We start from the raw sequence: 26,572 nt of genomic DNA, 5'->3' as shown, positions 1-26,572 counted from the left end.
TAGATTGCACCAATGGTCAATAAACTATATAATGCAATTAAAATACTATTAAACGCTGTTATAAAACACCTCATTGCACAAAGCCGTTAGTGTTAGCACATAAGGTAATCGAATTTGGTTAGATCGAAAGTAAATGAAAAGAGCCGAGAGAAGACGCTTTATGATCAAAATTGGTACTAGAACTCCACAATAATACTAGAAATGTCTTAGACAGAAAACTAATATTTTAACATACCGAATTTTATTCTTTATAACCTAATTAGTTTATCGAGGTTCATCTCTATAGATTAATTGTACTGAATAACTTATCAAAGCATAAGCCACGAAAGATAGTGGCAGGAAATATGGTAAATACCTTCATAATGCGCCGAAGAGGCTCACGACTATCAATTATCTCAGGAATTTTTAGAATATGATAGAAAAATAATACGTGAATATAGTGTACTGGTTTTCAACAGGAAATTGCGTGCGGAGCCGCGCAACTGCTAGTTTTCATTGTAAATCGTATTAATATAAACGTCCAAGCTCACATTAATAATTGCAGTTATCATGTGGAAAACAACTGGTGTGTAGAACTGTGGGAAACATGGCATTGTAGGCTTAATTACAAACAGTTCCTTGACATGTGTTTTTAAATTTTAACAAATACTCGTAGTGTTAGCCTTAACTTACTCTCCAGGTTAGGTAAAGAACCTGTTTTCTATTAAGATCAACCTTTTTGTCCGTTTTATATTCGTAAATATACGAACATGTGGTTGTAATCTATCGATAGTTTTAATTTCAAGTTTATGAACCTAATTATAATATTATAAACTTAATTTCAAGTTTATTATTTTTAATCTAATCCAATGATATTAAGTCAAAAATGTATATACAAATTTAAAGTTTGTTCTTATTTAAGTCATGCATTTTAAAGCAAAGAGAAAGAAATTGACATATACATACCAAAATATAGTTTAGGTAATAATATGGATGTGATATTCCAAACTAAATTTAAAATCCAATATATTTTCACTCTGCTTGACCGGTCAAAATGTAATTACAAACACAATAGTACTTTAGTTTGTGTAATCTAATTATCAGTGATAAAGAAATACATTATTTGCTGAACTTAATTAAATATTTAATTCAATACATGATGGTATAATCTATACATTATTTAGTTGACAAACACTACCAATGCTAAGGCGACGTTATTATTTGACATCCACAGATGCATATTTAGATGAGGAAAGCCTGAGAGGATTTCAGGTGATTGTAAGGACAACTCGTCTGTTTAAATGTTCAACGAGCCGTAGTGCAGTGATATTTCGACTAACGAGGCATCGTTTCCAGACAAACGAGCCTTACCAACGCCATCAGAAATCTAATGCTCTCTTCACAGCTTATACGTCATTCACATTTCGCTTTGATTACACGTTGAGTAATTATAACTGTTCAGTTTAACTCAACGCCAATAAATACTAAAACCAAGATACAGTATTAAAACGATTTTGTTCACTTCACAAAAGTTAAAATCAAAAATACCTTTTTATAGTAGCTTGAGTATATATAGTATATATCTAACCCTCTTCGTATCAGAATGACAGATCACCGTTACAGTATTGTTCATGGAGATGACAAGGCCCTCGCTGTACATTCCAGGGAACATAATCAGGACAAAATTGAAAATTGTTTTTACATTAAAAGGCATCAATAATGTTCCATTACGTGCCAACGAAAATATAAATAGGTTTAATTTGAGAAGGAGCGAAACTGCTTATCAACTTGTTTCAAAATCAAAATTTCTTTTAGGTTTGAACATTCCTAAATTTTTTAAATTAGGTATTTTTATTGTTTGGTATTTCTGGTAAAACATCAGCTGTGAGGTGTTTTCCACTGTTTATTATTCTAGTTAAGTTCTTTTTCTTGTTTATATTTAGTTAGTTTTATAATTTAATTTTGTAAATATTTATATAGTATTTATTGTTACATCTGAAGAAGTACGTTAAACACACACACACACACACACACACACACACACACACACACACACACACACACACACACACACACACGTGTATTATTATTTTTTTTTTTTTAGAGAGAGGAAAAAAATGCTCTTTACGCACGTAGTACCGGGCTCGATCTTGGCCTATGGATTTTTGGTCCATGTGGTTACCAAGACCCATACCGACTAAAACGTAAACCTCTCTTCACCCAGCCTTTGTCCCCCCGCGGGACTGCCGCTAGGTATTACTTCGCGGGGAAGGCATTTAAGCGATTTCGCTCTTCCTCTACTTTTGTGTGGAGAGTTCACTATTCCATAGCCTGGCGCCTCGCCCTTCTGTCTCGCTCTTCCCTCCTTTTCTTTTCTTCCTTCCTTAGCTCTTCGATGACTTCCCTGGAGAAGTCCGTTTGCTGCTTTCCATGTGGTTTCAGATGCGAGCATTTCTTTTACTAAGTTTTTTGGCGTAATCACCACATCGCTTAATCTTTCAAGCTTTCGTCGCTGCAAGTCAAATCTCGGACATGTGAAAAACACATGCCTCGCGTCCTCCTCTATCCCTCGACACTTTGGGCACTCTGGTGAGTCCTCGTGTTTATACTTGTGTAAGTATTTACGGAAGCACCCGTGTCCCGTGAGTTCCTGCGTCAGGTAGTAGCTGGGATCTCCATGTTGGTGATTTATCCAATCTGCTAGACTCGGTATGAGCTGATGTGTCCATCTACCCTTTTCGGAGTTGTCCCAGTGGGCTTGCCAGTGCTCCAGACTCTTCTGTCTTTCTCTTTTTCTGCAGTCATCTACATTTTCTTGCTTATGGATTCTACACTGGTATAAGCTCTTGTATTCCTCTGCTAGAATCTCAATTGGCAGTATTCCCGAGATTACGTGTGCTGCATCCCTGGAGACGGTTCTGAACGCACTCGTAACTCTCAGTGCCATTTGTCGGCCTACAGGATATACCATCCTCTGGCACTCCTGCAGTTCTAGTGCACTTGCCCAGATGGCAATGCCATAGGTCAGTATTGATGTAACTACTGACGCTAGCAGGGCTCGTCGTCTCGGTTTTGGCCCACCTACGTTTGGCATGAGACGGGATAATGCCCCTGCGACAGCTGCTGCTTTAGTGCTTGCATGCTCAACTTGGTATTTGAAGTTGAGGCGTGCATCGATCATCACCCCGAGGTAACGGATGGATGGTTTTGACTCGATCTCGTGCTCAGCAACTTGCAGCGTGATCGTTTCGAGCTCTTTCCTGCTTGTTATGAGCACTATCTCTGTCTTGTGCTTGGCCATCTTGAGTCCTTGTTCATTCATCCAGACGGCGTACTTACCAAATACCACCTTGAATAGGTTTTTGATGTCCTCCAGATATTTTCCCATAATTACGAGGTGGGGGGGGGGGGTGGGGGGGGGGGGGGGTGGGGGGGGGGGGGGGTGGGGGGGGGGGGGGGTGGGGGGGGGGGGGGGTGGGGGGGGGGGGGGGTGGGGGGGGGTCTCTGAAGAACAAAATTGTTTGAATTTTAAAGCTAAAAATTCCATGGTTAATTGTGAACAGAGAACTAGGTTGCAACGTTTGCCGTAGTGTGAGTACTCTAGGTGCAGAGAAAACGAAGGGCCTAAAGATTAGCGAAGAGTGGGTTTTAGGAACTGTTACCGCTTATGGAAACAATAAAAAAGACCAGCAATCCTCTCTTAGGAAAAAGATATTTTTACACCGTGGGTCTCGAGCTCATTCTTTAGCTGAAAAAATACTCATTGAAGCTAAGAAAGATACAATGAAAAAAGCTGTTGCTTCTATGCATAAAGAGCAGCAGATTGTAACTGAGCGCATTTTCCGCACGGCTTATAAGCAAGCTAAACTAAATAGGCCATTTTTTGAGTTTGAAACTTGAAATTGATCTTCAAATAATGAATGGCTTAGATATGGGGCGGAATCCTACATTCAAATGTTGCTTGCTCCAATATAATTCATCATATTTCTGATGAAATGAAATCAGGACTTGATAAATGGCCTAATCAAGTCAGACTCTAAATTTTCCTGCTTTTGGATGAAGCCACTTCAGTTTCAAACAAAAATGCTTTGGTGGTTTATATCAGAACTGTTCTAAAGGGAATGCAAAACCCTATGACAGTGTTCTTAACACTTTTTGAGCTAAAATAGCACAACATCAGCTGGTATATTACAAGAACTTTTAAATCAGTTACAAGCATTAGGTCTAAGCTTTGAATTCATGAAAGACCATATGATTGCTCCTAACTTGTGATGGTGCTTCAGTGCTACTAGGCAAGAAATTCTGGCCTTGCTATACAGCTTACTGAAACGTTCCCCAACTTGTTCATTTGGCATTGTTTGAACCATCGTTTAGAGCTTGCCGTGCACGATTCCATAGAAGAAGTAGCTGGAATCAATCATTTTAAGATATTCATGGATAAAATTAGAAACATGTTTAGTTGTTCACCGAAAAAAACAGCAGGGAGTTGGCAGAAGTTGCTAAAGGACTAGAGGGAGCAAATGTTGAAAATCGGCCGTGTTTTTAGATACTCGTTGGGTAGCCTCCAGCTTAATGGCGGTGAAAGCAGTTTGGACAGATTTTAAAGCTTTGTACAATCATTTCATTGAAGCAATCTGAAGACAAACAAAGGGACTCGAAAGCAACGTTCAACTTACAAAGGGCTTTTTGTAGTACATTATCTTCTACAACTTTTGTTACACAACCTGGCATTGATGTTCGATGCTCTAGAAGAGTTATCGGATTTTGTCCTTTACAGCTTCAAAAAATCAAAGCACTCAACCTTATCCAAGCCCACAGTGATGTAACACTGTTAATTCAAAGTGTTTGAAGAACCGAGTTGAAAACATGGGTAGACGTTCAGTGGAAGCTAAAATTGCTATTGACGATTTGATGTTTCAAGATGTTAAAACTTTTGTGTAAGATCCAAGATACCCAGTATTCCAGAAAAAAACAGTTCTATCGGAGCCTCGCTAACAACTTGACTTCAAGGTTGCTATCATCATCTTCAAATGCGGCTGAACACTACACCAAAATCATGAATGACATCAAAGTGATCCACCCCATGTATTGGCCAAAAGACTTATCCATCACCTACGGAGAATGTGAGATCCAGCGAATCTGTGGTAGATTTAAGATTAGCAGCTCTCAGGATATAATTAGAGACTTCAGACACTTCAAGCAGGGACTGAAGCCTATGTTAAGTGGAGAGAAACCTACTATTCTAGAGCAACCGCCGTCGTTTAAGAAACTGATTTCCATCATAAATAGTATTGCAGTGTCTAGTGCTGAATGTGAACGTGGGTTTTCTGCAATGAATCTAATTATGTATCCTCTTAGATCTTCACTCTACATTAGCACTGTTTGCGATTTATTGCGGATCAGGCTCCTAGGACCTCCTGTGGCTAGATACAATCCCGAGCGACACGTCAAAACCTGGCTGGCGAAGGGACACCATTCTGCACTTGACACCAAGTCAAAACAACGAGGGCAGAAAACTTACCATGAAGACAGCATTGCATTGTGGGAACTTTTTTCCTAAATCTGTTTTTTAAATATCTTTTAGAATTTCAGAACATTAAGTTTTCATTAAAATAACTAGCCTATGCCTAACTTATAGTTGTGTTCTGAACTCAAGTTTCTGAGTTCTTTTTTGTACTTACAGTTAGTTTTGTGTATTGTTGTTTTGTTTCTTTTGTAGTTTTCACTTTAAAATATTAACAAACAACTAAAACTAAGTTTACCAACAGTCTTGGCATTGCCTTACAATATTATACTACAAATCCGTACATATTTGTTATAATAACTAATAAGCAAATAAAATAATCAACCTTAACTTTTTAAAACTACACTAAATTTAAAAAAATGAAACCGTGTTACTCCACTCTGTGTGTCATTTATTTTGTGTGTAATTAAACGCTTCCTTTTCCTTTCCAAGAAGTTGGTTTATTTTGAATGTATTAATATTGTTTTGTACCCATAAGGTATGCAATTTTTTTGTAAAATATGCAAACTTGTAAAAAAGCTGTTATATTAACAAACATCCATTTACATATTAATATGTATTATTATTACTACTGTAATGTGTATAAATAAAACTGTGAATAAGGCTCAATTTGTTTTTATTTTACCATTCATTAAAAAATTAATATTGGCGAGCTTCATTGATTCAAACAAAATGGTCAATGAAATCAAACCAAATATTTCTGGGAAATTTAAAGTAGGCAACAAGGTGTTAATGGAGTAGAGTAGAGTAGAGAGTAAACTCAATAATTTAAATTCATGTTTTTATTTTCTTACATCCTAATCAAGCACCTTAAAGAAAATAAACAGCATTAAAATATCACTTTATATTTTATAAAAATGAATGTATTATTATGTCTGGGTGGCCTAAAAACAAATGTTTACAGTTATAATTTTCAAAAGTTTTCCTGGGTGAGGGCCCCCCTCCTTCCTGGGGTGTATTCCATACCCACCGGTCTGAGCTTCCCGCTTTTAAGAGTTCCCACACCTAAAATTTTAGAAATTAAGCACTGGTGTACAGTATATGTGAAGGACCATATGTGCTGTGGATGAGGTCATAGTGAAATCTTGGTGAATGTGTGTAATACGTGAGACTAATGTGAATAGCTCTTTTGTGCGTCTATCACCATGAATTTATTGATAGAAGATATTCCTAAGATAACTCAATGATTTTCTATATAAACCTAAGCTAGGATATTTTAAATTGTATAATATATTTCGTTTGTTGCAGCCATGTACATGAAGTGAATAAATGCATCAAGTGGTATAATTTTAACCAGTTATACAATTACTTATAAATGTATAAAATTTACAAAACTGTAAATGATGCGATTCACAACAATATTACTTTGCAGCACAACGCAGCACGAAGCACAAGGTTATTGGTGGTGCAATCCTTATATTCACTATACATAACATTTCCACATAATATTCGATCATGTTTCTAAACTAAACGTGCGCGAATACTATTAAAACTATTCTTGGTTTCCTTTAGATATTTGTTTTGGATTTAACTTAAAAAAGTACAAAATACAGATTGGATAATATACACATATTTATACTGTTTTGTACAGCAAAAGAGTAAATAAAAACCTCTGTAAATAAAACAATGTGAATGCATACTTTAAAGTCTTTATAACAATTCAAATATTATATCTATTTTGTTCTTTAGAAAGTCCTAGAAAAACACACCACGTCAAAATGATGTTATAATACGAGTTAAGGTGGAGTTAAATCCACTGTATAGTGGAGTGTACAGAAAATGAGCCACTCACGACGGGTGCAGTCGGGTAGTTGTGGACATAATTCTACTGCATATTAGCCTCTACCTGCGCTGAAAATTCTAAAAACAAAATTTTTTTACAATGATTTGGGTGGGTTTCAATATATAGGATTTTTGCTGATTCTATACTAATATAAATTAAAAAGTACGCTTATTTACGCCCAGTCTAGGCTTATTTGCATTTGCGTCTATTAAATGGTCTATACAGATAATTTATATACAAGCAATAAAATGAATAAGACATTTTAAAGTTTACCGTCATGTTTGAAAATGTTAAATCTTAAAGTGAAAATTTTGGAATATTACTAAATAGGAAAATTCCCCCGTTTAAACGTTCCTGTAATTCTGGCGTTTTGAGTTACTAATAGTGGTACAGTTAAGATAGACACAATGGGTGAAGTGAATAAAAAGTAGTATTTACTTGAAGTAAATACTTAGAAGTAGTAGCATTTTCTCAAAACGATGTGAATGTCCACAAGTGTACAGTAAACTTTTACATCACGTGTAATTAAAATCTTTTACATGGTTAACAAAGTATTTCTCTGTTTTATAAATCTCGGGTATTGGACCGTTTTTCAAGTAACTAAGGTCCTGCCAACCCACGACAACCTTTCGAAACTGGTCATGTCCATAAGAATAATATATTGATCTCCTCGTGGCATAAATTCGCGAATTCGGCTATATAATAATTGAATTTACTCCAAAAATAAAATAACTGTTCTACCTATGATACATCTCTACTACTCTCTAAATGGTGTAATACTCCTCGCGAGTGCAGCTTAACAAGCCTATGTCTACCATACAAGCGAGTTCTACCTACCAGTCAGCGTAAAGGTCAGGATCAGAATGACTACTCCCGGCGAACCTGTCCCTCCTTTACCCCTTAGCACCAATAATCCACCAAGTAGGGGTTGTAGCGCCGGATGTCACCAGCAAATTCTTTTTTTGTCCGCGCCTGTGGTCGTTTTGCTGGCCCGTCAAAAATATTCTCCGATAACCACTTAAAAATCATTGCGATTGTTATGTTAACATTTACAGTTCAAAATAAAAAGGGGATACATTTACCTGTTGATTTAAGTACTTAATAATTTTGAAGCAAAAGCACCTTAAAAAACATAAAAGTTTGTTATTACAAACGTTGTAATACTGTAAAACGTTGTTTTACTATTGTAAAACTAGTAACACAATTTTAAAAACATTGTACGATGAAGCGGTTATATTCATCCGTTATGAAACACAACCCGAAACAATTAATATCTGTTTAAGACATAAGAAGTGAATACTCTCTTGTTGGAAAACAGGCTTGCGGCGATAGTTTGCTCTCTGCGGAATGAAGACTCGGATTTAAAATCTAACCTTGAAAGTCTAAACATATTATGAAAAAACATCATGGTTCATTTTGAATTAAATTTAATTTGTTGCATATTCCTAGTATTAAGCTTATCTTTTCTGGAATGGCGTCCCAGCCTGCCAGACAATTAACAGGGATGGCTGCAGAAGTTCTAGGGAAAGGTTTGTGAAGAAAACCACAATGACTGCCCAGTCACTAGGGAACTTTATTCCCTGGTAGGAGAAGATAGCTTCGGTCAGTGGGTCGTGGAAGACTTGAAAGAAACGAACAAGATGTGGAAAAATAAAAGCTGAGGAAGATGTGCTGGGTGACCAATCCTTCTCCTCCTCTTCCTACTTCGAGGGGCTGATCTGATTATTATCACCTCAATAGCCTGTTGTGGTTGTATTATGCGACGTAAGGTACTGAACATTGATTTAAAAGAAGACATGTAATTCCGTGGGTAGTCCAGAACCCTAACCTCTGTATTGTCAGGTGAGTTATCGGACAACTGATGGTGGAAACACAACAACCCCCAGGAAGCGATAATCATATAATGTTCATCCTGAAACAACTATGAAAACATCTGTTCAGAGTAATTGATGTATGTTTATCCTTTTACAATGCAGTGAAGAAATGTTTAATGAAGTTTAATTGATCAAAGAGTTTACACTCAGACGTTATTGGAAAAAATTTGCAAAAGGCAAATAAAATGTTGATCCACATTCAATATGAATTATATGAAGAATAAAATATGTTTTACAATCATACTTCTAAATACGATAAAAAGAAATTACATGAGAATGTATTATTGCACTGTACAGCCATAAAATCAAACCAAGAAGAACATATCGGAAAGATAACGTTTAGATATAAGAACCCCTCATATCCGGCCACCACGGGACCGAGCCCCTGGCCGGATAACGATTCGGCCGGATAAACCAACCTACAGTACACAACACTTGACGAAACAAAACAATTGTACTGTACTGTACTAACCGCACTGGAAATAATCAACGAACTGTTTACAGGTTAAACCTACTAGCTCAACTGAGGACAACACAGGAAAATGTAAACAAATAGATACACCAAAATAACGCACGAGTCGTGGGAGACTAGTGCGTGCAACTGCGCTTCCGCAAGCCGTAGTAAATAAATTTCGATATTGGCTTCCGGGAAGTGGCCGGATAAACCGAGGTGCGGTAAAACCGAGGCCGGATATGAGGGGTTCTACTGTATACACTAATAAAAACTACATACACACAAATAGCAAATCACTCGTTCGGTCATGCTGTAAGACTACCTTCGCGAAAACAAAGCTAGACAAATCTAGTTAAATTTGACTGTTAAATTATTTCAAAACAATATACAATCTAGTTACAGTTTCGTCACATCTATTCATGCTCCTACCATTATGTATGTCCTTGGTTACTACATGCTTGACCTATGCAGTTGTGTTATTAAACTGTAAAAATGTATTACTCAGACAGTTTTATATGTGTTATATATTCGTACGCTAGTATTTAATGTATTCATATAAAATATTTGTTTTATCTTCCTGCGTAATTGCGGTCACCGTAATTCGAATAAGCAATCAACGACAGAATTGAACGACATGGCTAATATAGGCACAGGTAATACACAGTATCCATTATTTTGTCACTCTCCCTCATGTGAGGGTAGGGTATTTTCAAATGTATCAAATACATATGTATTCTGTATCCAGTCTATTTTTACTCCCTTAAATTCTTCTTTTTATGTTCCATGTAATGTAATAAAAACTAAATTGGTTTTGCTCGTTAACAACAAAACTGCTACACAAACAGTATAAGCAGAGCAGAGCCACATGTAATGATTCACAGAATTCGATATTTCACTGCTTTCCCATATGAAGGGCTCAGGGGAAGAAGGGGGCAAGTCAGTTTTTGTAGATTTTACAGGAAACTGATTTTTAAGTTTTAAGATCGAAATCTCTATATAAAATTTGAGTTTTCTTAATTTTTTTAGATTCTTTATACAGTTTTATCTTAAATCTACAAAATTTTATAGGTTAGATTGTCTTACCTTCCTTGATTTTTTTAAAAATAACATAAATTGTTTATAAACTCCATATTTACACGTTATAAAGGGGGTAAGTCATAGAAAATAAATGGATGTCCAGGGAAAAAAAGAGTTAAGTCATCTACTACACAAAGTGATTTTTTGTTAACACCTGTTTTAATTGTTAAAAAACTATTACAAACTAAATATTCATGACATTCTGCAACTTTCTCAGCTTCTCTACTTGTATGGCAAGTTTTCTAAGTACTCTCTAGCTTCTCTTTCGCAGAACCTGGACAAGTGCTTCACATCTTCATACTTTGCTTTGGGTATCGGTATCAAATCTATAAATGTAACAAAAACTGTAATGTAGAGATGTAAATTAATTACAATTCAATTTATATAAATGAATACAATTAATTACATTATTTTTATTTTATACAATTTTAATTTAACACTAACCATTTACATTGAAAAAATCAAATGAGTGGTTCAGAATGTTTTCTAAATTATCCCTCCCTCTCCATATCCTACTCTTTATAATTTCTTATTACAAGAACATAGAAAAATACAGTTCATAAAAAAATAAAAATAATACTGTGTTAAATAGAATATTATTGTCGTTTTGTTGATTAAAGCACGATAACATTAGAGCCTTCACTCAAACACTTATTCTAATACTAAGCTTCTTAAATTAATAACGTTATAAGACCTACCTTCATATAGATAATCTGGAAGAATGAATTCGTTGTCTGCCAAGTTCCTTCGTTTTTTCACTTGTCGGTTACAAACCACTGCAGAATCAAAATGCCCACTGTAGGAGCTTCGATGAAAGATGAAACGAGGATGAGTTCCAGTTATCTTAAGTTCTCTTATTGGCCTGGATTTGAAGGGGCACTTGTTAACATACATGCTATTGAGAAGTCCAGACCAGTTCCGAAACATTGATTGCTTTACTTCTACAATGTCAAAGGGTCGAGGCTTAACCCTGGCTTGCCTGAACACATCTGCCCATTGGCTTGGTAGCTCGACTCTAGTCTTTTGCTTAATAACTCCCATATTCTTATCTGTCTCCATGTAGGAGTGACCTCTTATGGGGAAACAAATAATGATTTCATCAAATCTGTGTTGCTCATGTACCAGTTGGTGAAGGAATCTAAAAACATTCCAGTTCTTGTTTTGCCCTCCACATGAATCGCAAAAAATGCGCAGTCGTCTAACATTGGGATCTAGAAAGTTATATACAAAATCGTGAATCATGGAGCAAACCTCGTCACTGCCTTTGCTACCAACAGTCTGTGGATACGTATAAAAAACGCTGGTTCCAGTGGATAAAATGTGAATGTTAAAGGTATAAACTGACAGCTGGCGTCTATAGTACACATCATTTGTCGACAAGTTGGGGACTGGCAGATTTTTCTGGAAATCAAAGCAAATTGCCTCAAGGTCTTCATTTTTTCTGCTAATGAGCTTTGCAATCCTTTTTCGTTCATAGAAACCTTTCAGCTTTTTTCTTATGAACTGTGTTCTCAATACGCAAGCGTTTTAGTTCAGTATCCTTTTGCTCTATTTGATCGGTGTCTGTATTTACATTTAAATGTAATTTTTCTGCTTCTAAGATTTTTGATTTTGCAATGTACTCATCGCATGTGCCACAAGTGTCCATGCGGGGATAGCCAAATGATATATTAAATTCTGTGGAGAAAATTGTACGGTATGTTTCATAGGACACTTTTATATTTTTCATGCTTAATACAGAACATATCAAACATTTTTTTTATGTTTAATTCTTCTGGTAAATATATTTTGTTGGACTGTGACAGGTTGTAGTGGCCTTTTCTGCCCTTGAAAGACCCTATATGTTCTACTATAGCTGTTTTGGCTTCTTCTGAAAGTTTATTAGGCCTTACATTGTGCTTACCTCGACCGTCTCGGGGTGCCTTACCTTCTTTTTTAAGACCTCTTTGGAGGATTTGTAGTTTTTTCTTTCCAATTCCGTGAATTGAACGAAATGCTTGCTGGCAAACCTGTACTTCCTTTACTGTTTCATCACACAAAAATCTGACTCTGTAAGAATAGGTTGCATCACGAAAATTAGCTTCATCTTCAGCTAAACGAGGGCGCCTGTTTTGTATTTGTTGCACAGAAATAAGCCCACAAAGATAAGTATTTTGTTCGTCAACAGAATTCATTAAATTAAAATTCAACAAAATACTTTTCCGGCAATGTTGTGGGACATTTTCAAAGCATTTGAGATGTTTACATTGGCAATCAGGCCCTGGAGTATGGCTCTGAAGGTTCAACTTCTTATTCGCATCACTTAAACGTCCAAATTGTTTTCTCTTCTTCGTATTTTTCACTTCATTCACTGCACTATGCTCTTCATACTCACTTTCACTCTCCATTATTCACCACAAAAGATTTTAAAACTGCAAAGAAACACTATTACAACAGCAGAACATTAAAACATAACCTCAAAATCAACTACACTGACGGATCAATACTGGAGAACAATCAATATTACAGATACGAAAAGCCTGCAGACGATTTCCTGTTTACTTCGCCAGCTGACTTGCCCCCTTCTTAGCCTGAAGCGCTCAGACTTACCTCCTTTATAACCTGTATGGATATTTTTTAAATACGATTTTAAACTAACTAGCCTCTTTCTTCTCCTGTATAATTTTAACACGAGGTAGCTACTTATCTGACCTATCCGCTGGTATAGCAAACTAAAAAAAAAAAAAATTGACTTGCCCCCTTCTTCCCCTGAGCCCTTCATATGCTAGAATAGGTTATTTTAAAATATACCAAGTACATATGTGTATTAAACCAGCCTGTACTCAGTCTATTTTTACTCTTTAATTTTTCTTTTCATGTTCCATGCAATGTAAAAAATCTAAGTTGGTTTTGCTCGTTCACAACAAAACTGCTACACAAACAGTATAAGCAGAAAGGAAGGAAATGAATGAAAGCTCTCTAATTGGGAAGCGCATCCCCGAACAAAGAAACATTATAAATTAATGAGGTCCGTAAAATGTAAGACAAACGGTGAAAATTATGGGTGCAGACAACGTAGCAGGTCTTTAAAGTCTTTTGCCTTTGAATTCTTTTTGAATTTTTCTAAAGAGATCCGTTTTAAATTTTATTACTAACCTTGATAAATAAATTAATCGATAGCCAGAAAACGATTTTATCTCTCAGAATTAGAATTAGGTCTAATTTTAAACAATGTGTATTGTTGTGCAAATATGTAAACTAATACAAAGATTTATATTTTTGAGAAAGTCATAATTAATTTTATTAATAACAAGAGCGGTATCATATGAGCTTTAGTGTAAAAACCTTTTTAACAGCACATTAATGTTCTTTTAGTAGGGATTTTCTTATAAACACCATGTGGTCTGTTATAAACCATTAACATATTGTATCGAGTTATTGTAAAATGTTCTTCTAAAAAATAAGAGTTAGGGTTTTGATTCCCAGATTCGGTTATTGTTGAATCAATAAAGTAATTTAGAAACAAGAGGCATTGCAAAGACAGTGAAGGGTTAAATCAAAGTCGAATAAAGGTTTTATTATCAAACAGAGTTATTTTAGATTCTGTGATATTTGGGTATTCGACTACAAAAACAAAGTTCCTTGAATTGCCACGACGACTGGGAAATAAATTGAATTTTACCTGTGATAGATCGACACGGGAGCGACATAAGAGTCAATCATCTCTTTGGCGTTTCGGGAGGTTCGTATCTAGGTTTTATTACACGTTTTGCTTAATTTAATTTAAATTCCGGAATAAGATGACTTATTATTAATACGTATTTTCAAATATAACCAATCGTAATAGTATAGGAGCCGCCGCGGTACCTAACTTGCACTGTATAAGCATATGACCTGGTTTTCTTGCGATCGACAAATGAATTTTTCCTAGGACAAAAATCGATCGTCAGCCTCGCTAGCAATTTGCTTAAAATGGGAGGGTATCTAAAGGGTTAATTTTATGAAGTTGTTTTTTATTCAGATTACATGTTTTATAAACTCAATAGATTTGTCTTTTCTTGGCCGTATACAGTGAATGTAAACAGATAATGCTGAGAGTAAACTGAGATTAAAATTTTTTAGTGATGTTGATTTACATTTATTTACGTTACTGAGTACTATTACAAAGTGTTAAAACATTTTGTCGTAATCTACACAGAATAATCTGCAAGTAATCGGAATGCTATGTTTACGTAAATATACTTTGTTTAATGTTAGATACTTTAAAAGTTTTTTAAGTACCCATAAATAATATACGGTACCTGAAATCAAAAAACGCAACATCTTATTATCTCATTATGAGGGCAAACGTACAATTAACACATGTATTAGAAAAGAACGCATTGGAAATATAAGAGAGAAAGAGAAGGCAAAAAGATTATGTTTATCATTTGTATTTCTTTATTGATGTACTTAGTTAATTAATAGTTTAAAATTTAAAGTTGATAATTTACCTTAATCCCTTAATATATAAGAATTTAATCCCTATTTCAAATTAAATGAGTGATCCCTAAATGAAGTTTCGGTCAAATAAAAATTCAGTCTAAAACAGTTTTATTCTAAGAGTTCTTTAAAATATTAGCATAAATGATCGTGTTTCACATTTTTCCTTACAAACAGATGTTGATTTTAAAGATTAACTACTTCATAGAATATAAAAACGTGGCTATATTGCAAGGCAAACGGGAGACTGATAACAAATGAAATTTATTGTTATCGTAATGAATCTGTCAAACATGATGCAAATCGGTCACCCAAATTGAACTTAGCAATTGATACTATCTAGGTGACTAATTTGTGATGTTTGATACAGGCAGATCAACACGAATAACTCAAGATGTAGCCATTGGCACTATTGAAGAGCACGTGTAGAGCACATGGGTATACTACAGTTTACTAGCGTATCTCCATTAATGTAATGAGAATACCACATTAGAGAGAGAGGAATGTTTTTGTATCCACAGTTGTTACTTGATGTCATCTTGTGCTTGATTTTTGAGCTGACCCATCGATTAGTATTGTGTTTACAAGTTTTGAAAACTAGTTGACGAGTATACTGGTATTTTTGAGCCAATTAAAACTTGCTGTATCTGTATGTTTGGTACTGCATAAAGGCTGCTAGACAAATTTTACATTCAGCTTGCATACGCGTCTGAGATAAGTGAACTACTTTCTAGATGTTTATCTTATTCCTCGATATGTCCTCTTTTCAAAAAATCCATGAAGTTGTTTGATAAGCATTTGTTAAAATAAATGTTAAAACTAAAATGTAAAAATAATATAGTAATGCTTGAGCGATTTTAGTGTATTTTAAGTAATAAAAAACTATGACTCTAAATTAACTTCCACAGGAAATTTCTTTCATTTCCCATCTATATTTATTTAGATTACAGTATCGTTCTAATGCATAATCTTCGCATTATTGACCTTAGCAAAATATTGACACTACTATGGAGGCAGCAGACAATTTCTTTTTCTCAACTAAACCATTATTCGTTGTGCTTAGACTTTTGTAAGCCCGTGTTTTTGTGACAAAGAAGTAAAAGAACTCGTTGGAATATTGTGTAAAATAGATATTAACTTTTTATAATTCAGTTCCCAAACTAAATCAGCGGCTTTCAACCAAGTAGTTAGTGATTGATATGAAATATTCTTAATAAATGTATATTTATAATATTGTATTCCAGTTTAATAATAGGAGAAATAATACATAGATTTTTTTCACATAGAGCATTTGATACTGTAAAGTATTGATAACAGATGACAATGAGGGAGTTATGTGAACCTCAACAACTAATATTATGTAAACACCATTTTTTTCTTATGGAGTATTAAGTACATTTCATCTCCAAACGAAGCGTTGTTTATATAGAGTTTTATTAATGATTACAAAAACCTAAAATAATTATTTTTTAAAGTTTTTTTTAATACATTTATAAAAATTTAACGTTTTGCATTTTTTTATAACTAACGGATTTGGTACTTTGAGACAGTGTAATATCAAGTTAAAGACAAAAATAATCAATAAACTGCGACGATTTCAACAATGCCAACCAATTGTAAATCTTAAAAATTGTTTCTAAAAATCTATGGAATGGATAAACTCAAAACAGAATCACAATGATAAACGCATAACAATAAACGAATTACTAACATTCATAGCTATACATAAGAAAGGACAAGCGCTTTCGTCAAGAGGGGTTTGGTTTATTCATGACAACACTCGTCTCAACACGTCATGCTGCTCGAACATTACGTGAGCTTCTAGATAGATTTAGATTGACAATTTCCCCATCCACTTCACTGTACTCACTGATCTGCATGCAAATGACTTCATATTTTCGAGGAGTTCAAACTCCTTTTTTTGGTTGGGTATCACTTTGGTAATAGTGAATACCCAAAAAGTGTGTAACAGTGAATTAAAAAGGACATGACATAACTATGTCACACCACGTATCTCGTAACAATCTTCACCGAAGTTGCATGCTCAATATCAAGTGTAAATTGCTCGTTTTATTCTTAAGATGTCTTGCGTATAGACATACGACAGAACATTATACACATAACAATTTTTACATCTCCGCGAGAGAACAGAGAAATTGTGCCAGACTGCTAATTGATAGGCTTCAATGAATCTCAGCGAACTCCCCCCCATTTATAGACATGTACAATCATAGAACTTATTCTTTTCTTTTTAGAAATAAATTTTCGTCCTCATATTATTTTAACGTATACAGATTGTGCCAAATCATATATTCACAGTTTTAATTATTGGGTTGTATTTCGTAGCAGTGTTTAAACAAGGAACGGTTACGCTACGTAACAGGTTTTGCTGAAGTAATTTGCACGATTCCAAATCCATAACTGATTTCATTGTCGAGGTATCCTGCCAGCAGATAGTCAGACATAAAATAATACAGAAAATAAATTGATGCAATAAGTACAATAAGTACGCTCAACCAAATTCCATGATTAGATATGCATAATAATCATAGAAAATATTTTGAACTATGTAGAAATGAGTTTTTATAAGAAGTGTAAAGATACGGATGAAATGGATTTTTCACTTCTGTTTTTTCCTTCACAATATAAATAAACATTTCACTTTAAAATCTATTATGATTGTTCTCAGTTTGTTTCCAAATTAATTTATTCTCAGCCAAACCATAAGACTAAGTTGAATCGCTAACGCTCAACCTTTAGAGCGACTTGAACCGTAATCGCACTCAGTATTGCTTACATAGAAATGATGTTCTATGCAAAATTTCAAGTTTATAGGACACTTCGTGTTGGAGTAGTCTTGTGGTCAGACAGACAGATATACAAAGGTACATTCAAATATACAGACATGAAGTATTTTCAGTCTGACGAGTGATAGACTTCACTAAAGGTCAGTCAATAATAAAAATATACATACCAATTCATTAAATGAAGATATATGTATTGGATTAATTAGTGTTACTACATATGTTAATATATCATATGTTAAAATGTAATAATTATTGTATTCAGTCTGTTTATAAATTGATTTATTCTGTGATAGTTGATATCATGGTCATCCATAAAAAAACTATGTTTAATTGTTTGCTAACGCTCAGTAACTCCACTGAGTGACATACACTATTATCTATCTCAGTGTGGTCTTTGTAGAAATAGAAACTTCATAGAAAATTTTAAATTTGCAGGTAAGTTTATTCTTGAGATAGACATACTGACAGAAATCCAGTTTCTCTCCTGCTCCTTAAGTAACAGGCTTCGATGACGCTCAGCTAATAAAAGGATTTCGCACATTCACCATAGCAATATAATAAAGACAGAATAGGATAGAATACTACGTTTCCAGGATTGGAATTCTGCTTTTTTTAGTTGTAAAAGAAACTTGATGTATAGGGTTAAGAGAGCACAAATTCAATATGAACTATAGAGTAGACATTCTGCAACTGAATAAGTTGTACGTCAACAAAATTCAAGAGTGTATTTGGAGTTTGTAGCTGTTTGGAGAATCACATGCCAGGCACAGTACAATACACAAACACATACATAACATATTTTCCGTACTGCAAGAGACTTGTCTTTAGAAATGTATGAACTTATCTGTATCTGTATAAGTATAGGTATTTTCAACTCATTCTGATGAGTTATTTGTCTTACTAACGCTTACACCTTATCTCATCTTTTACGATGTTGCTTATTAATATATTTTCATGAAATTGAGTTTTATGTAGGTAATCTATCTGTTGGGCTTCCAAACGAAAAACTTTGGTTTTAAAAATGAATTGTTTCCTAATTTTCTTTTTAAGGTAAAACAGGCTCGAATCAAACTAAAAAACTTTACAATTCTCATACATGATAATTTTCCTGTTTTGTAAGTATTACGCGTCCAAGCCTTGTGTGCCGAAATGCGTCTACCGCAGTTAGCGTGTTAAATTAGTGTAAAATTAATGTCTGTTTTTATTCATGTGGTTAAACACAATGTTTTAAGGAAATAAACGATATATACCTGATTGGAACGTTAACATCTTTTATGAGTTTGCAGTGGTGTCAAAATCATACAATGACTTGAGTGAGAGATTAGAGCCTTAAAACAATTTCATTAGGTTTCAAGACAACTCCCACTATAGTTTAATATTGCCTATAATATTCTATTTGAACAGTAGTTGCTCTTTGTTTCATGTAAAATTATTCGTGGAACTAATTTTCTTCTGGATAAAAAATCTGTTTTAAGGCCTTTTATTTTTAAAAAAAATCCCATTTTGTTCGATTTATCTGTTTTACCATACATAATGTTCTTAACCTCACTCTTCAAAATATGATTTGATCAGGTGGTGTCCGTTTCAGATTGACCACATTACGCGATTTAAAAATATCCAAAGGTTTATTCGTGAGGATATTGGAGGTGTTGTTAGAGTTTCAGTATGTAAATATTCCTGTAAATTAATGTAAAACTGGGACAGCAGAGGCTGTTAGATGAAAGCAGGAATCCTCACTGCCCCAAACTTCTGGAGGAAATAAACCTAAGAATATAGATCGCTGCACGCCTTTGGGAAGAACCGTCAATTATTTATTCATAGAACAGCTTTATTACTAGGATCTTGAGATATGGCAACATTATCACTACACGTCTTAGACGAAATTCTCCCTGGCCTGCTAAATTATGCTCTATAATACAACTGAAAAAGAAACACACACATACAGTTTTTCAAACTTGTAATACGGGTTGTTAATTAGTAATAACAATAGAAAATTGTTATCCCTCCTTCTTATCTAGTTTCTAAATACTTTAAAGCATACATAATATTAAGTTTGTAACAAAAAGCACCTCATAAAATCAAGTTATGGATAGCAACAGAAAACGTTGTACGTCCAGAATCTCAAACATACACCTGAGGGTAAGACCAACTTGACAAGAGCATGCACCTACCGCATACTTCATTCCTCAAAAAAGTGTATCCACAGAAAAAAGTACCACATTCATAAACACGTTTAATACGTTTTTCTGTATATTGAAAATTCACAAAAAAGTCACACAAAGACGCTATTAGTTTTAGTACTGTACAGGATTTCACAATGTTATGTCATTGTGAATAAAATAAGTACGTCATCTCAGATGTGTGTCACAGCGTCTGTTCATATTTTAATCAGATACTCCCTTTTACACCAGGTAGATCAAACATATATCTCTTTTATAAAGTTCTCTTTACAAACCAATACAGAACAGTGTAAGAAAAATATTTCTTAGTAGGACTCCGTAACAATCATATTTAATGTAAACATGTAACATCATGGTATACCATAAATCATAGACCATAAACCATGAGCCACTTGCGCTCGTGACTTGCATCCTATCCAGTGACAACGATAGCGTTCATTTTCCCCTGTCTGGACCTAAAGCTATTGTCAGTTATGATATTTTTAATTCTTTACATTTTATTGACAGCCAATTGCCACGCGTTCACACGTTGTAGGCCTGATTACCGTTTTAAACATTAAAGGTTTTTCGCCTGACGAAGAGGGTAGATGTAGATCCTCGAAACGCAGTGTTGTACTTTTTGTAACATATAGCTATAGCAAATAGATGAAATCCTATTATACTTTCAAATCTACAATCGCCCACAGCAAACTTTAAACAAATAATATATCATATATGATGTACATTAAAACTTAATTATTTACCTTACATGGAATAAAATAGCTACTTAGATTGGTTTCTATATTTACTGAGTTTATGATTAGTGTTGTTCCTTATGACAAACACTAAGGAACTGTCTAGGAACAAGTTTTATACAATTTATTATATTTAAACTCTCAACTTCAATGCATTATAACTTACGGTATTTTCAGTATCAGGTTTAAAATAAAAAGTTGTATTAGAAATAATTTAGAAATTATGTATTAGCAAAATTTTTTTACTTTCACTCCTTTTGGTTAGGTTGTAAACTCACAAAGAAGAATCTAACTAATATGACTAAGAAAATAAGTTAGGAAATTGAAACTACTTTTTGACGTAACATCGAGGAATAATGCAATATGTCATATGATCCTTATTGCATGATAAATGTTTTAATAGGTATAAAAATGTCATAAATCAAGATTTATAAAATCACTATGTTAAGTTATGTAAACTATTTTCCTAACGAAGGCCTCAGAGTAGTATCGAAAATTAGTTCTATATCGCTTCCAAATTTGTGTGTTGCACATTGTTAAATTAAATTTACATCTACCATATGTTGTGAAACAAAATAAATGAATAAACCGTGCCATAGTAACACTTAAGAGGTAAGATAACCGTTTCACAGTGAACTCATATTTGAAGTCACAGTATCGATTAATAGGCACGTTATAGTTGATACGACATTTATAATAGCTAATTATGATGGTTTTAAAATACAATAATGGCAACTTTTATCAGTATTAATCAATGAAGACTCTTGGAGCGATTGAAAAAAAAAACTTATTGATACTACTAAACGTAAATAATAAAATACTTTTCCAAATTATTTATTTTTTGGACGAGGCCTTTAAGGTTTCATCATTAGGCAAGTCCACAAAATATCGGTGGTTAATTATTAAACGAGCTGAAAATATTAAATTAAGGAAAGTCTAGTGTGTCTGCTGAGTGAGTGACTGGCAGTTATTGTAACAATTTGATGCGATTGTCTTTTGTTGCCACAATAAAGATTTATTATTATTATTAGAGCATAAAGTTGATTGCTTGAATTATAATATTACATGTTGCAGATTTTTAGTCAGGGTTTTTACCAAGTTACGCGGAGTTCTCAATTTATCTAATATCATCATTAAAATGACTAGAAAAATGGATTTTATCAGTGAAAGAGCTTAATTTCCTAACTAAAAAAGTTTGATACAACGTAAAACTTTAACAAAAAAGATCATGATGTCATTTTTGTGGGTTAGTAAAAACTTCACCAAAACTCGTACATCACGATGCAGCTAGGGCAATAATGAAGTACCCGTGGCTTGGTAAACAATATAGATTGTTCTAAATAGTGGTTATCTCTGGGGAAACAAGTATTGAGCTCAATCCCTTTCTGATATACTCTATTGCCATTATATATAGTGAAGTGCCAATGGAAGTTCCTTGTTTATAGAAATGTTCTTAAACAACAACCAGTTGTCAGGAACTAGGTCACAGCAGGGTTGAGTGCTTCCCATGTCATTTACAAAGTGATATGTAGATTTCGCAGTGAACATCATAATCTTATTGTAAAAAACATAAAACATGGTTAGCTAGTGTTTGCTGTAAGTAGTTGATTTGACAAGAGATACCTCTTGAGAGAGAAAGTTAGATGACAACGCAGTTTGATACTTCACACCACGGGATCTTCCTTTCCCGTTTCCCTTCTGTTTTCAATTATACTTATACTTTTTAGTATCTCAATGACAATAAGTTATATGAAATGACAATTGTTTGAGCATAAATCATAATTGATCACAATTTTCAATTTCATCTATCAATTTATTGTCTTTTTTAATTACATTTCAGAAAATAAAAACGGCATTAAAATAAAAATATTATGAGGGATTAATGTATTCATACTAGCAGTTAGTGCTGATTTTACACGTAATTGTATACTGAAACAAACGAATTGTTGGGATATTACTTTTAAATGATATTCTGAACACTTTTGAGTTAGGTGATAGTCACTAAAATATGGTTTAGTTTTCTTTTAATTTGATTGAAGGAACATATTTTGGGCTTTTTACTTTCAATTTGAAGCTTCTGCAATGTCTATTTCTAGATGGTATACGTATCCATTCTTTTGTAGGATTAAAAGTTATTTTCGCGTCTGTATCCTCCAAATTTAGTCAGGGCTTTTGCGATGTCAGTCTCTAAATCAGCGGTTCCCAAACTGGGGGGCGCGCCCCCCCGGGGGGGCGTGGAGAAAGTCCAGGGGGGCGTGACACCCAAATGAAATAAATAAAAAAAAATTACAAAAATAATTTCCTCATAATAATACTCCCCTCCCGCCATCCATGACCCCCACCACCCGTTACCTCCATTTGGCCTTGGCGTGAGTGCGAGTGTCCCTCCATCCCTACCACGCCCGCCTACCACTACCCCCACCGCATCTTCAATCCAATGTCAATAACCTTGCACTTTGTTCAGTGCTTGCGTTGTAACTAGTCCGTTCGCCAGTCCGTTGTGCCAACAGTGTTTTCCGTGAATTATCGTCAGCGTGTTTGCTGTATTGTGGGTGTTCTGTAATTGCTGCGACGTTTGAATTGGAGTAATTGTTTTTGTGTTGTGTGAGTTCTGTGTGAAGCTGAATCAGAGAAGATGAACACGGCAAAGAAACGCAAGTATATTGACGATTATATTCAATATGGGTTTGTTTCCTTGCTTAAAGATAATGTTGATCACCCTCAGTGCGTTATTTGCTATGAGGTATTAAGCAATGACGCGATGAGGCCTAATCGTCTTCTGAGACATTTGTCAACCAAACATGCCTCTTTAAAGGACAAACCTAAAGAGTTTTTCGCTGCAAAATCTAAGAATTTAAAGCACATGAAGTTAGATAGCACTGGATCTGCTGCTCAGTCATCTCTAAAAGTGCTTGAAGCTTCATATGAATTATCTCTTATTATTGCTAAGGAAAAGAAAAGTCACACTATTGGTGAAACGCTTGTTAAACCGTGCATTTTAAAAGCAGCCGATGTTGTCCTTGGAACTGATAGTAGGCAAAAGCTATCACAAATACCACTTTCAGACAACACCGTAAAACGCCGCATTGATGATATGGCCAAGGACATTAAAAACCAGGTGGTTGATGCAATAAAAAAATCACCGTTTTTTGCTATCTAGCTTGACGAGAGTACAGACAATAGCACAATGCTCTCATTTGCTTGTATATGTTCGTTACATTGAAAATGAAAGAAATGAAGGATGAACTGATGTTTTCTACTGAGCTGTTGACCACTACTAAAGCTGTAGATGTGATGGAAGCAGTATCAGACTTTTTTAAGAAACACGAACTTTCTTGGCAAAAACTTATTGGTGTATGCACAGATGGTGCTCCTTCAATGCTGGGTTCTCGTTCAGGCTTTGTGCAGTTGGTCAAAGAGAAGAATGCTGATGTGGTTGGGATTCATTGTTTTATTCACCGCCAAGCCTTGGCAGCAAAAACTCTTCCTAACGAACTCAATGCTGTTTTAAAGCTTTGTATTAAAGTAGTCAACTACGTTAAGAACAGTGCATTAAATACTCGACTGTTTAAAATTCTGTGTGAAGATTTAGGAAGTGATCACAAAACGCTGCTATTTCATACAGAAGTACGATGGCTATCAAAAGGCAATTTGTTGGGAAGACTATTTGAACTCCGTGATGAAGTGATAACGTTTTTGGCACAGCAGAAACAAAACGAGCTTAGTGCAGAGTTCAAAAAACCCTGGAACCAAGTGATTTTGGCCTATTTATCAGACTTTTTTGACACGTTAAATAACCTAAACTTGAGACTGCAAGGTGCAGACTCAAAAATAGTAACACATCGGGATGCCATCAAGATGTACGTTGAGAAACTACAACTTTGGATACGTAAAGTGTCAATGAACCCCAGCAACTATTCAAGTTTCAGCAAAGTAGTGTCAGTCTCAGAAGAAGTATGTTTTGAGGACGTTTTTGAAGGACCGCTTTTGAAAAACTTGATAATTGACCATTTGAAGAACCTCAAGGATGAGTTCAGCAGGTACTTTCCTAACTTGTCAGAGGAGTTGTACAAACTATCAACTGACCCGTTCAACATGGACATACAGTTGCTGCCAGAAGAGTTGCAAGAGGAGGGAATAGAAATAAAAAATGACTCTGCTGCAAGATACGATTTTGACAAAATGGACAAGCCCTCATTTTGGTGAAAGTACTTAAAAGTTTACCCCAGTGTTTCAGGGAAAGCTGTTCGGATGTACTTGCCTTTTTCAACAACATACATGTGCGAAAAAGCGTTTTCAACTCTTGTGGCGATCAAAACCAAGTACCGCAACAAACTTGATGTCGAAAGTGACCTACGCTGTGCTTTGTCTGAAACTCAACCCAGGATCTGTCAGCTTATCCAGAACATGCAAGCGCACCCATCTCACTAAATTACATTTTATGTTTTGTTTTTGTAAGTAGGTAGGCCTATTGTTTCACCTTCCTTAAATTGAAAATGTATCTGTGTTACAATGTTAAATTTTGTATCAGTTATTATATTCGTTTTTCATGTAATACTTGTTTAAATTTTCACCATACGTACAATTATTGATATGTGTAGGGGGGCGTGGGGGGGTCTCCAAATAACCAGAGGGGGCGTGGTACAAAAAAGTTTGGGAACCCCTGTTCTAAATGGTTTGCGTTCCCACTCTTGTATAAAATTAAGATAGATATTACATTTCATTTGCGTAATTAACTTTCCTCCCACCGTCTCATTTCACAAACCACGTGAAATGATGAGTATAGCATTTTTAATTTATTGTTTTTCATAACTGAATTTTCGATTTGATGGTTATAAACCTAGGCCAAAGTGTGTAATGGTAATAGAAAAATAGTTTAATTTTAATCATCTGTTTCATTGTCACAGACGTTTATTTGTTTATTTGGACTTGAAAATACAGGGGATATGTTATAAATATAAGAGATTATTCTTCAGAGAAATATGTTATGGTTGTAGAAAGTAAGTTTTGATTAAGATTATGGGAATTCTTTAATAGAAATTTTACCGTCTATATTTTATTAATATTATTTAAAAAATAGATTATAATTAGAAATTAATAAATAATAGTGAGAGTGTGAATTGGCTTCAAATTTTCATAATCAGTTGATTTGTGTTTGAATATCTAATTTGTGAAGTGCCAAATGTATTTTTTATGTTTCCTACATGTAAGAAATCTTATTAGAATTCATTGTGCATATTTATTTTGTAAGTTAAAATTATTTCACAAGCAAAAAATAACTAGTTAAATGTTATTTCGGATTTTAGAATTTCGAATCAAATTGTATCAAGCTGCATTATTGTTTAAGATCCAATATTAGGTACTTATAATATTCTTTTCTTTAAAATTGTAGAAGATATATAATATGTAATTACTCAGAGACAATGCTCTAAAGTTCAGGGCTGAAAGCCGATATGCACACCACCTGAGTATTCTTGAAATACCACTAGATAGGGGAATTCCCCCAGAAAAAGGAATCGATATATACATTTCTTGTGTTCGTGTGTATGTGACTGAACTCCTCCTAAACGACTGGACCGATTTTGATGCAATTTTGTGTGTGTTTTCAATGGAATTCGAGAATGGTTAAGATTCACAATTTGGTCGACTGGAAAATGTGTTTTTAATTAATTTTTCATTTGTGAGTAGTTGTTGATTTT

At 34.5% G+C, this 26,572-nt stretch overlaps 1 pseudogene; it reads left to right on the top strand.

Moving 5' to 3' along the window:
* The first annotated feature begins 23,634 nt into the window (after positions 1 to 23,634).
* Positions 23,635 to 25,079, top strand: LOC124361055 (annotated as a pseudogene).
* The last annotated feature ends 1,493 nt before the right edge of the window (positions 25,080 to 26,572 follow it).

Source organism: Homalodisca vitripennis, chromosome 4, assembly GCF_021130785.1.
Source record: "Homalodisca vitripennis isolate AUS2020 chromosome 4, UT_GWSS_2.1, whole genome shotgun sequence".
Taxonomy (NCBI): domain Eukaryota; kingdom Metazoa; phylum Arthropoda; class Insecta; order Hemiptera; family Cicadellidae; genus Homalodisca; species Homalodisca vitripennis.
Note: the sequence above shows the minus strand (reverse complement) of the source record. Positions and strands in the feature narration are given on the sequence as shown.